Genomic DNA, 12,793 nt, shown 5'->3' with positions numbered 1-12,793 from the left:
GTGTCTGACACACGCGCAATGCTCTCTGCCCCCTCCTGGGCTCCTCCCCAGGCTGTCACATAACTCCTGAGCTTAGTGGTTCTCAGCTCTGTAAGTATTCATTCGCTTTTATATGCTTTCTGGGCAGAAGTGTTAGATATTTCCGAATACGCGTAGGTGCTGAGTACAGAAACATAAACATGTCTGGAGAGCTGCATTTTCCAGTAGTACTCAGGTAGTTTTGATGCACTGCTGAAGTCGAGACTGAAAGCGCACACCCCAAAAACTCTGCTTTCCTTTCCCCAAGACATCTGTAACATTAGTTACGAACTAATCAATTTGTCATAAAATCGGTAGGATACGGATACAATAAAATACACTATCAGTAAAGAGGGCATCTATAAATAACATTTATCTATCCACATATACTTATAGGGTGTGCCAATAGAGTAACTCCAGGATCAAAGGTATTCCAAGGTCAGCCTGGGCAACATAGTGATTTTTAGGCCAGTCTAGGTTGCAGAGTAAGAGTATGTTTTTAAAAAGGGGGGAGGGAAAGCCCATGCCTTAATCCCAGCACTTAATCCCAGTTCGAGGCCAACCTGGTCTACAGAGTGAATCCCAGGACAGCCAAGGCTACACAGAAGAAACCCTGTCTCAAAAACCATAAAGGGGGAAAAATCCCAAAAGGAATGTTTAAAACACATTGGAGGAGTTGAGATGGCTTAGTGAATAAGAGTGCTTGCTGTGCAGTCATGAAGACCTGAGTTCATGAGCACCCACATAAAAAGTGGAGCATGGCTGTTCATGCCTTTGACCCCAGCATTGGAGGTGGTGGTGACAGGCAGTTCCCCAGAACTATCTTAATCTACACAGTGAACTTCCAGTGACATAGAGAATACAGAGACATCCGACATTCCACTCTGGCCTCCTGTCTTGTTCCTGTACCACATACGAACTCTGCCCCCCAAAAAAGCAATTCCTTGGTACATGCTTTCCCAGCCAGTTCTTCTGTATTTCGTTCTTCTATTCCCCTAAGCTGTCCTAAACACACCTGTCATGAACTGTCCTCCAAATGTAAGCCTTACCAAACTTCACCCTCTTCCAAACTTCTGATCTACAGAGGAATTCCAGGACAGCCAGCCAGATGGTGGGTACTTCTTTTGCTTTACTTATTTATTTGGAGACAGGGTCTCTATATATCCCTGGCTATCCTGTAACTTGTTATATAGACCATACTGACCTCACTCACAGACATCCACCCACCTGTGGCTTGAGTTCTGGAATTAAAGGCATGTGCCACCATGTTCTGCATTTTAAATCTTGGCTTAGTTTCTTTTTTTTTTTTTTTAAGATTTATTTTATATATGTGAATGTTTTGCCCGTATGCTTGTATGTATTTGTTCACAGAGGTTCAAAGAGGGCAGAAGAAGGGTTGGATTTCTAGAACTGGAGTTAAAGATGGTTGTGAGCCACCATGTGGTCCTGGGTCCTTTGCAAGAACAAAATACTCTAAACTACCAAACCATCTTCTTAGCACCTTGGCCTGCTTTCATCTGGAAAGCTCCCTTTGATTTTCTTGAATAATCTTCCATAGCCAATTTGAGCATCACTCAAATGGCTTAGGTAAAAGGTCTTCTGTGTGTGTGTGTGTGTGTGTGTGTGTGTGTGTGTGTGTGTGTTTGAGACAGGCTGGCCTAGAACTCACTGAGATCTGCCAGCCTCTGCCTCCCAGGTGCTGGGATTAAAGTGTGTGCCACCACTGCTTGGCTAAAAAGCCTTCCTTTTGGAGATGTATTTTCACAGCACACATTTCCAGCTGGGTGCAGTGGCTCTCACTTGTACTCTAGCATCTTTGGAAGCTGAGACAGGAATATTGTGAGTTGGGGGCCAATGTGGGCGATATGTAAGAGTCTACCATTTAAAAAAATGTAAAGAAATATAACTGTGGCTGGTATCTTGTGACTGTAATCCCAGCACTTGGGAGGCTGAGACAAGAGGGTTGCTCTTAGTTCAAGGTGAGACTAGGCTACAAAGTAAGATCTTGTCTCAAAAAACAAAAAAGAACCAGGCATGGCACACATCTTTCTTTAGTCCTAGCATTTAGGAGGCAGAAGCAAGTCTCTCTGAGTTTGAGGCCAGCCAGGTCTATATAGCATCAACCAGGGCTACATAGTGAGATTTTTGTCTCCCAAAAAAAGCAAGCAAGCAATCAAAAACAATAAAACAACCCTTCCCCCAAGGTAAGTTACCTTGCAGAGAATAAGAGACTTTGGGACACTCAGCCCTAAATAGGACATCAGTGTCATATCCTCAAAGCTCAGAGATCTGTGTGTATAAGGGGGCAGAAAGATGGTCAAAGCCAGAAGTGTTGGATAACATTAAGGAAAGAGCTTTTTCCAGACACATCAGGGCAGGTGCATAAATGAATTCACATATTGGCAGCATGCATAAGACTTGCACAAGGAGTCAGGGGCAGGGAGATTTCTGAGTTCCAGGCTAGCCACAGCTACATAGAAAAATCTTGTCTTGAATAGAGGAGAAGACTTGCCACAAGCTCAAATCAGACAAAATCCCAGCACCTAGAGGGGAAGTGGACACAAATCCCACCCACACCTAGACAAGAAGCTTTTTGCAAGTGTTAGCTGCTGGGAGAGGAAAAATCAATTCCCTTCAATGGAGTGAAATTGGTATATCAGTCACATTCCAGTCAGTCATCACAATTTTGGACTTCATGTATTTGTGAGTTTTTTGTTTGTTTGTTTGTTTTAAGAAAAAAGGCTAAAGAGATGGCTCGGTGGTTCAGAGCATTGGTTGCTCTTCCAGAGGTTCTAAGTTCAATTCCCAGCAACCATGTGGTGGCTCAGAATCATGTATAATGGGATGATGGGGTCTGATGCCTTCTGTCATGCAGAAGTATAGGAAGACAGATCACTCATATACATAAATAAATCTTTAGGAAAAAAGACTGTGAAGTTGGATATGTAGGGAGGTGGGGAGTTAGGGGAGGGGGAAGATATGATCAAAATACAGTGTATGAAATTCTCAAAAAGATAACTAAAAATCATTAAATAAAAGATAAACATATCAGCTCATGTTTTGTAATCTTAAGTACGTGGGAGGCAGAGGCCAAAAACAGCTACATAGTAAGACCCTACCTAATAAAACAAAACCCTGGAATAAAAATAAATAAGGAAATATTAGTTCAGGGGCTGCCTATCCCATATCATTTAAACCCCTGCACACACCTGGGAACAACTGACCCCAAATTTTTGTAACAGTTGATGTATTTGTCTAAGAATAGAAGCCTAGTGAACCCAAATGGTAATGATAGTTATTCCTGGGTAATGGCTTTATTAATTGATTTTCAAAATCTTCTACAGTGAATTTGATTATTTTCATAATCCAAGGAGAAAACCCTAAACCAGACCCCCACAGAATAAAAAAGGAAAACTTAGATTTTTTACTTTCTGTTGGTGACTTAGCCCATAGCATTCTAACCCTTTTATTATTTGATGTTTTGCCCTCTGAAATAATATTAGGTATGGATTGCAGAAATAATGCAAAAGTCTAGGCATGGGCCTAGAGAGATGAATCAGTGGTTAAGAGCACTAGTTGCCCTTGCAGAGGACCTAGGTTCATTCCCAGGACTCTCATGTGGCTCACAACCATATGTAACTCCGGTTCCAGGGGATCCATGCCCTCTTTCTGTCCTCCTGGCACCAGACATACACATAGTGCACATACCTGCATGCAGGCAAAACACATAAAATAATGCAAAAATAAATAAACAGATAAATGAGAAGCCAGGCATGAGGGCTCACACCAGTAGTCCTAGCACTTAGGAGGTAGAGGTAAGCATTGGAAGTTCAAGATCATTCTTGGCTACATAGCAAATTCAAGGCCAGCCTGGGCTATTCAAGATCATTCTTGGCTACATAGCAAATTCAAGGCCAGCCTGGGCTATTCAAGATCATTCTTGGCTACATAGCAAATTCAAGGCCAGCCTGGGCTATATGAGACTCTATTTCAAACAAAATCCAGTAACAACAGCAAAACATCTGTGGGAAGGGGAGAGTTACTACTTTATTAGATTTAATATACCCATATAAAGAAATCAGAACGCATACAAAGAGAAAAATATGGCTGTTCAAAAAGGGGAAAAAAAGTATATTCCTGAAAAAAGCCCCATGGCAGCTCTGCATAACATAACTTGAAGCAAAAACTGGCATTGTGCACAGTTGAAACCTCAGCACTGAGGAGGGAAGTGGAGGCAGGAGAAGCAGAAACCCCAAGGTCACTCTTTGCTGTATGACAAGTTAGTCAAGGCCATATGAGACCACGTCTCAAACAGTAACAAGCTCAAAGATATATAGTTTTGGTGGCTAGAAAGATGGTTTAGTAATTAAGGGCACTTGTTACTCTTGCAGAGGACCCAGGTTTGGTTCTCAGCACCTATACAGAGGCTTACAACCATACTCATCTCCAGTTCCAGGGGATCCCTATGCTTTCTTCTGGCTTCCACGGGCATCAGGCATGCACATACATACATGCAGGCAAACGTGCACCCATTACGTTTTTTTGAAAAATACATGATGTGGTAGTTTGTTTGGGGGTAATTGGCCTCCCACAAACTCATAGGGAGTGGCGCTGCTAGGAGGTGTGGCTTTGTTGGAGGAAGTGAGCCACTGTGAGGGTGGGCTTTGAGGTTTCATATATGCCCAAGTCACACTCAGTATCACAGTCAATTTCCTGTTGCTTTCTGTTCAAGATGTAGCTAGCACCATGTCTGTTTTCACAACACCATGCTTCCTGCCATGATGATAATGGTCTGAACCTTTGAAACTGTAAGTGATCCACTTCAATTAAATATAAACAAACAAACAAAAGGTGTTTTCCTTGACAGTTGTTGCCATGGTCATGGTGTCTCTTCACAGCAACCTAAGACACATGATTAACAGTTAATTGTGTGTATATTATATTTGTGTACCACGTGTGTGCCTGGTGCCTGAGGAAACCAGAAGAGGATGCTGGATTTCCTGGAACTGGATTATAGATGGTTGTGAGTTACTGTATGGGTGCTGGGAGTATAACCCAGCTCCTCTGCTGGAGTAGCCAGTGCTATTAACTGCTGAGCCATCTCCTAGCTGCTAAAAAGATACATTTTAAAAGTTACATTTATTTATTTGTGGATGGGTATATGGGTAGGTATGTGAGTCAGTTCTCTCCTTCCATCTCACTGATTGAATTTGGGTCATCAGGCTTGAATTTGGTTGGTGACAAGTTCCTTTACCTATGGAGCCATCTCATTAGCCCTCTCAAAGATAAATTCTTAGATGTTCGGAGAATTGATAGATAACATGGAAAAATGAAAGAAAAATATGTGTGCATAAGATACCACAGCAGCTGAAGAGCTGAAGATGCTGAAAGAGGTAGGGTGTTGGGCATGCTTATCCTGGGTGGTTTTGACTATCAACTTGATGCCAGCTACATTCACTTGAGAAGAGCTTCAGTTGAGAAGTTACGTAGATCAATTTGGCCTGTGGATATTGTCCTGATAATTGTTATAGGAGGGCCCAGTCCACTGTGGGCAGCTCCATTCTCTATCCAGGTGATCTTCAAGTATGTAAGAAAGTTTAAGTGTGGCAACCAACAAGCAGCAACCTCCTTGGTCCCTGCCTTATTTCTTTATGAAGTGAGTTGGAGATAATGTTGTGTAGAAGAGCAAGCAGGCCTGCCTTCAAGATCTGCCTTGACTTCCTTCAGTGATAAACTATGACCTGGAATTTTAAGTCAGTGAACCTTTTCTTTAATTGCTTTTGGTCTGAGTGTTTTATCATAGAAATGAAATTACAGCAATGCTTGGAATCCTTGTGTTTAGGAAGTGAAGTATAGGGATCTTAAATATGAGTTCAGCTTAGACTATATGAGACCCAGTTTTTGTTTTGTTTTGTTGAGACAGGGTTTCTCTGTGTAGCCCTGGAAGTTACTCTGTAGACCACGCTGGCTTGAAACTCAGAGATCTGCCTGACTTTGTCTCTGGGATTAAAGATGTGCACCACCAATGCCCAGCACAGTTTTTGTTTTTCAGTGTAGCTTTCCTTTAATTCACAATTCTGGCAGTTAGACACATGAGGTTGGACAGCTGTAACTGCTCAAGTTCTGCCCCACAGTGCTCCATGGTGAAAAGCTGGGAAGGCAGGCAGTAGTACAAAAATGACAAAGGTGCTAAACTCCCATGGTAGCTAACTCATTCCCTCAAGAAACACATTCTAGAGGCTAGAGAGATGGCTTCAGTCACTCCATATAATGTGAAACAGTGGCGGCCTGGGGGTTGCCCTGAGAGCATTTTATAAGCAGCTTTTGACTCAATTTTGAAGTTGGAGGATCTTGCTCTGGATGTACAAATAAACACCACCAGCTGCCAACAACAGGGGTGGGTACCACCCATGCAGCACAGACTGGTTAACGACTTACTCCTGGAAAAAGAGACAGAGTGATCCTGTAAATTTACTGGGGTGAGTGGAGATATTGGGGTATGTGGGCAGATTAAAATCATATCAAACAAATCAGACCCAAGATTTATCTGACTTATCTGACATGCTAGCCTGGGGAAAGAGTGTAATTCCCTCAACGTGGACCTCAAAAAGTGGTGGATACCCTAGTAGCAATGGCCCCACCTGCCCTATCATCTGATCCTTGGGGTATGGCAGATAGAGAACGCTGGACTATCCCTGGGGCCTCAGTCTCCGTCCACTTCTGTTGTCATGGTCTATCTGCTTGCCAGGCATCCAGCCAGCTGCTTTCTTTGTGTGTACCTGAACTTGGCGTTTCTTGTTTTTAGACTAGTTCTCTGCCTTTGACCTTAGAGCTGGAACTCCGCAGCTTTACTTTCAGCCCTGTCAACAACAGCTTCTTCCAATGTCTTAAGTCAGTGTTCTACTGCTGTAGAGAGACATCATGACCAAAGCAACTCTTATAAGAGAAAGAGCATTTAATTGGGACTTGCTTACAATTTCAGACATTTAATCCATTATCATGGTAGGGAGCATGGTGGCAGGAAGGCAGATGTGGTTCTGAATAAGTGGCTGGGAAGTCTGTGTCCTGATCTGCTGGCAGCAGGAAGAAAGACATACTGATTGGGTTTGGCTTGGTCTTTTGAAACCCCCAAATCCACCCCTTGTAACACACTTCCTCTAACAAGGCCACACCTCCTCATCCATCTCACATAAGAAAAAAAAAAAAAAAAAAAAAAGGCATTGTAATGAAAGGACCTGCATTTGCCTTTAACAGATTACCAAAGTAAACAGGATTTTGCTGTTTACTGGCCGTCTGTGAAACTGTTGAATCTTGTGAATTTGCCGATACTTGATCAATTCTGACATCATAGAAAGATACATGATTTTCTGTCTCTGGCATAGTATGCTTACGGCACACACTGTGTAGTTTAGGATGACCATGAACTTTTTATTCTCCTGCTCCTACCTCTGAGTGTTATGATTACATGGCTTTGCTACCACATCCAGTTTTCCCCATTTGTAAGCTTTTTATTTTTCTGTAAATGGTTTTTATATGTGTGTCTAATTGCCTTGATAGAATTTTTAGTCCTATAGTACTAAACTCCTATAGAAGTGATTAAAATAGGTTTTTCTTACCCCTCTCTCCTTCCTTCTTTATCCCCCCTTCTCTCTTCCTTCTTTCCTCTTCCCCTTTTCCTTCCTCCCCATATTTCCCTTCCTTTTCTTTTTTTGTGACAGGGTCTCACTAGGAAGTCCAGATTTGCCTCAAACTCACTAAGTATTGCCTTGGCTGGCTGTGAACTCACAGTTCTCCTGCTTCAACCCCCTGAGTGCTGGGATTACTGATGTGAACCACCATTTAGTTCTAGAGACCTAACCCAGGCAGGCAGTGTTGGTGTTCTGTCTTTTGAGGATTGGTTGAAGAAAGAGGGTCACTCCAGAAAGTAGTTAAAGCTTTTTGACAGCAGGGAGGGACAGTTTCTATGAACTGAACCCCGAACAATTGTGCAAAGGCATATCTATTGATTATTACACACAAAAAATTTTTTTGTTGTTGGTTTTTCAAGACACGTTTCTCTGTGTAACATTCCTGGCTATCCTGGAACTCACTTTATGTCTAGGAATTTGTTCATTTCATCTTGATTATCTATTTGTTGGTGTTCAATTCTTCTTTTGATTCTTTTTTTCATAAGATTAATAGCATTGTCTCTATTAATATTTTTGAATTTAGTTGTATATGTCCCCCCTTTGTTAGTTTAGCGAAATATCAACTTTTTTCTTCAAGAAACAAACCCTGTTTTTTAATTGTGTGTGTGTATATGTGTGGGGGAAGGAGGCTATATGCACATACATTTGGGTGCCCAAAGAAGCCAGAGGCATTAGCTCTTCTAAGAGCTAGAGTTGTTTCAGGCTGCTGTAAGCTACCTGACATTGGTGTTGGGAATTGGACTTGGGTCCTCTGGAAGAGCAGTATATGCACTTATCTGAGTCATCTGTAGCCACGAGAAACAACTTTGGGGGCTGGTGATGCAGTTCAATTGGTAGAATCTTGACCTGGGACACATAAGGCCCTAGCTTCAATCCCTAGTAACACTACATCTGTGTGGTGGCACTTGCTTGTAACCCCACTGGAGAGGTGGAGGCACGAGAATCAGAAGTTCAAAGTCTTCCTTGAGCCAGATTATTTGGGGGGGGGGGAAAGGCCTAATAGTTGGGCAGTGGTGGTGCACACCTTTAATCACAGCACTCTGGAGGCAGAGGCAGATGGATCTGTGAGTTCAAGGCCAGCCTGGTCTACAGAGCAAGTTCTAGGACAGCTAAGCTAGGGCTATTACAAAGAGAAACCCTGCCTTGAAAAACTAAAAAAAAAATAGGGTTTAAAGGGTTGGCTCTGTGGTTAAGAGCTCTTTTGCATTTGCAGAGGACTCAGGTCCAATTCCCAGCATCCACATAGCAGCTCACAACTGCTTGTAATTCCAGTCCCAAGGTATCCATGTGGTGTACAGACATACATGCAGGTAAAACACTCATACACATAAAATAATCTTTTTAAAAGGTTTAATAAAGCATTGAGTTGTACAGTAGCAGACTATTTGCTTAGCATATGGAAGGTCTTGAGTTCAATTTTAGCTATACAAATTAAATAAATAAACTTTGTTGGCTTTTAAAATAGTAATTCAAGTTATCTGAAATTATTTCTCATTGTAAGGTTTTGCTTTTTGTTGTTTAGTTGGGGTTGGAGCAGGAACCATGTGTGTCAGGGTCCATGTGTCAGAGGACATCTTGTAGCAGTATGTTCTCTTATACTATCACATGGGTCCTAGGGATTAAACTCTGGTTGTTAGGCGTGGCAGCAGGTGCCTTTTTACCCACTGAACCATCTCACCAGCTATTTTTTGAGAGAATCTGGTTATCATGTACTTCATGCTAACATCAGACTCCTTATATAGCAGAAGCTGGCCTTGAATCCCCAATTCTCCTGCCTCTATCTCCCAAGAGGTGCTGGGATTATATATGTGTGCCCAGTTCAGTCTTACCATAAATTTAACGCGTCTACTACACTGTGAATTGTCATGTGTTTGACAAGTTATTGTTTTCTGGGAATAAATGTTACTGTCAGTATTTTATTTTTTATTCAGAGTGATGTCAATAAATATTCTTTTAGTCAAGCATGGTGGCACAACACTCTGTGATTCTAGTACTTGGGAGGTAGGGGCGAGTTTCATTTAGTGAGTTTAACCTAGGTTATAAATGACCCTGTCTGAAAACACCAAAAACATTTTCTTTTTTTCTTCCTTATGCATTCTTGGCGGTTGAGGCAGGAAGATAATGAGTTTGAATAGTCCGGCTTGGGTTAAAAAAGAAAAGAGGTGGGGCTGGAGAGATGGCTCAGAGGTTAAGAGCACTGACTTCTTCCAGAGGTCCTGAGTTCAATTCCCAGCACACCTTTAGTCCCAGCACTCTGGGAGGCGAAGGCAGAGGCAGAGGCAGAGAGGAAACCCTAAAATGTTCTAGACTAGATTCCTAACTTTAAACAGGCCTCTATGACTTCCCTTTAGAGAAGAAACAAGTATTAAATAAGACTGTAAGAGTAAGATTCTATCTAGTCTTATAGGATAGATGACCTTATGAGAAAAGAAGATAGCTGGAGATAGTTAAAAGCACTTGTGGTTTGAATGAGAATGGCCCCATAGGCTCTCATGTTTTAGTGCCTGGTCTCCAGTTATTAGAACTTGTTGGCCGTGTTAAAAGAGGGGTTCAATAGACCATTCCCAGTCCTTCTCTGCCCATGGTTATCCCTCAAGATGTGAGCTGTCAGCTACTGCTCCAGTGCCATGTCCCCTGCTAGGAGGGTCATATACTCTAACCCTTTGAAGCTATAAGCCTCAAAGAAACATTTTTTTCCTATAATTTGTGTTGGTTATGGTGTTTTATCACAACAATAGGAAATGAAGACAGAAGCTACTACCAGGGGTGGGCTATTAACGTGACAGGCCTGACCATGCAATTTTTTTGGAGGAACATGGAAGATATTGTACTGGGAGAGTGGCTGGAGCTGTAACAGGGCTTAACAGGCCTCGTAGAAGTTTAGAAGGCAACAGTTAAGAGCCATGTGGATTATGGAGACCCACTAACAATATTTCAGAGGGGGAACAATTAGCATCTTCTAGAGATCATTCTTATGCTATTTTGGCAAAGAATATGGCTCATTTTTGCCTATGTCCTAAGAATCTGCCTTAGACTAAATTGAAAGTAATGAACTCAATTTTTTTTTTTTCTTTTTTGGTAGAGATTTCTAGACAGCCTAATACTGATTTTGTCTTGTAGTTATTTGCAATTGTTCTTATACAGGAATACAGTGAAAAAGAACAAATGGGACAAAAAGACATACAAAATGTACAGTATAAGTAAAAAGGAATGCTTGGAAATTTAATGTTGGAGCCAAGGCTTGTCCTGAAAGAGATGAGGTTTAAAGAAAGGCCTGCTGTGAAATGGTTAGGAGTGGTGCCCATAGGGCAAGACCCTACCCAACTAAGCTTGAAACTTGTGAAAATGCCTGAGGATTTTCTTCTTTCTTTCTTTCTTTCTTTTTTTTTTTTTTTTTTTTTTTTTTTTTTTTTGCTCCTAAAAAGTAACAGCAAATTTTGGAGACTGACATTGCTCTTGTAGAGGATCAGGGTTTGTTCCCCAGCATTCTATGGCATATCACAATGGTATGACTCCAGTTCCAGGGAATCTGATGCCTCGTCTGGCTTCCACAGGTACTTCACACATGTGATACAATTACATATGTATAGGTAAAACATCCATACGCATAAGAAAATTTAATGATGTGAGAGGCTAAAAAAACAAAACCAAACAAAAAGACAAGAAGACACCATACAGGATGCCTGTTCTCATCCTTTCATGCATGCGCAGAGAGGAGGCTCTACAGACACAAGGATCAACTGTCTAACCAGAAAACAATCACCATCCTAACCTCAAGGAAAAAAATTCCTGTTGTTTCAGGCACCCAGTCTGTTGATAGTTTTGATAGTTTGAGCAGACAAACAAACAAAATGAACCTTGAATACATTGTGCTAAGTGAAATTACCTAGTCATGAAGCACAGATATGATCCTATTAAACAGATTCCTAGAGAGAGAACATTCAAATAGCCACATCGGAATAGAGCTTGTAAGGTAGGGAAAGTGGGAATGTAGAGTTATTTTTCTAAAGAGTAAGTTTCTGTTCCAGATGGTAAAAAAAGTTCTAAAAATGAAAATGGTGATAGTTAATTATGTTAATTTATTTCATAGCACACTTGGGTTAGCATGGTAAGGAGTGGGTAAAAGTATTTTTTAATTGATTTAATTACAGATTATGTATACTCACTTAAGATGTTATACTTACTCAGAAATTACTTATTGTAATTTAACACAATTCATATATGAAGACTTCAAGTGAAATGAAATGTCAAAAAAGAAATCATGTGAATATGAGACTGGGAATAGATAACTAATATATTTGTAAATAATACTATTTGTCAATTAAAATGAATATTACACTTTACCAAATAACAAGGCATTTTTTTCATTTTATTCTACATGAAATGTATAAAACGGGATACTTTAGCTCTGTCACCTTTAAGAATGCAACAAACACTGGAAACTGGAGAGCTAGCTCAGCAATTTAGAGCACTGGCTGCTTTCCCAGAGGACTTGGGTTAGGTTCCCAGCACCTTCAGGATGTCTTGCAGTTCTAACTCTAGTTCCAGGGGAATCTATACTTTCTTTTGGCCTCTGTGGTCACTGCACACAAATGGTAACACAGACATATGTGCAGACAAAACATTCATATGCCCAGAAAAATAAATCAGAAAAAAAAAAAAAAAAAAAAAGGAATTCAACAAAAGGGCTTGAAAGATGAGATGACCTAGCAGTTAAAAACATATACTCTACTTGCAGAGCATCCCAGTTGTGTTCCCAGCATCCATGCTCAGCAGCTCTCAACCAGTTGCCCATGACTCTAGGTCATGGGGGGCACGTATGTCTTGCCTCCACAGCCACCTGCAATCATGTGCCCACATACAGATACACATACACTTAATTAAAAGCAGTTTTAAAAAAGAAAATCTTAAAACAAAAACTGGGAGTGGTGGTACATTCCTTTAGTCCTAGCACAGTTGAGGGAGGAGTGCTATTTGGCTAAACCCAAGATAACATACATTCTGGTCCTAAGTAAACATAACTGAAGTCTTGTTTTGACCATCCTTGCTAAAGAATCTAGGAAGGGAGAATTATTAGCTTTCCTTTG

The 12,793-nt window shown here is 41.1% G+C and overlaps 1 protein-coding gene across 2 annotated transcripts in view; it reads left to right on the top strand.

Annotated features, from left to right (window-relative positions):
- Window positions 1-15: 15 nt before the first annotated feature.
- The window catches only part of Urgcp (upregulator of cell proliferation), a 39,747-nt gene continuing 26,969 nt past the window's right edge, over window positions 16-12,793 (top strand). For both annotated transcript variants that reach the window (XM_051200558.1, XM_051200557.1), the window contains exon 1: window positions 16-90. The gene's annotated coding sequence lies outside the window, so the exon portion shown is untranslated. The remainder of the gene's footprint in view (window positions 91-12,793) is intronic.

Source organism: Phodopus roborovskii, unplaced genomic scaffold, assembly GCF_943737965.1.
Source record: "Phodopus roborovskii unplaced genomic scaffold, PHOROB, whole genome shotgun sequence".
Lineage (NCBI taxonomy): Eukaryota > Metazoa > Chordata > Mammalia > Rodentia > Cricetidae > Phodopus > Phodopus roborovskii.
This window is presented reverse-complemented; position numbering and strand designations above follow the sequence as displayed.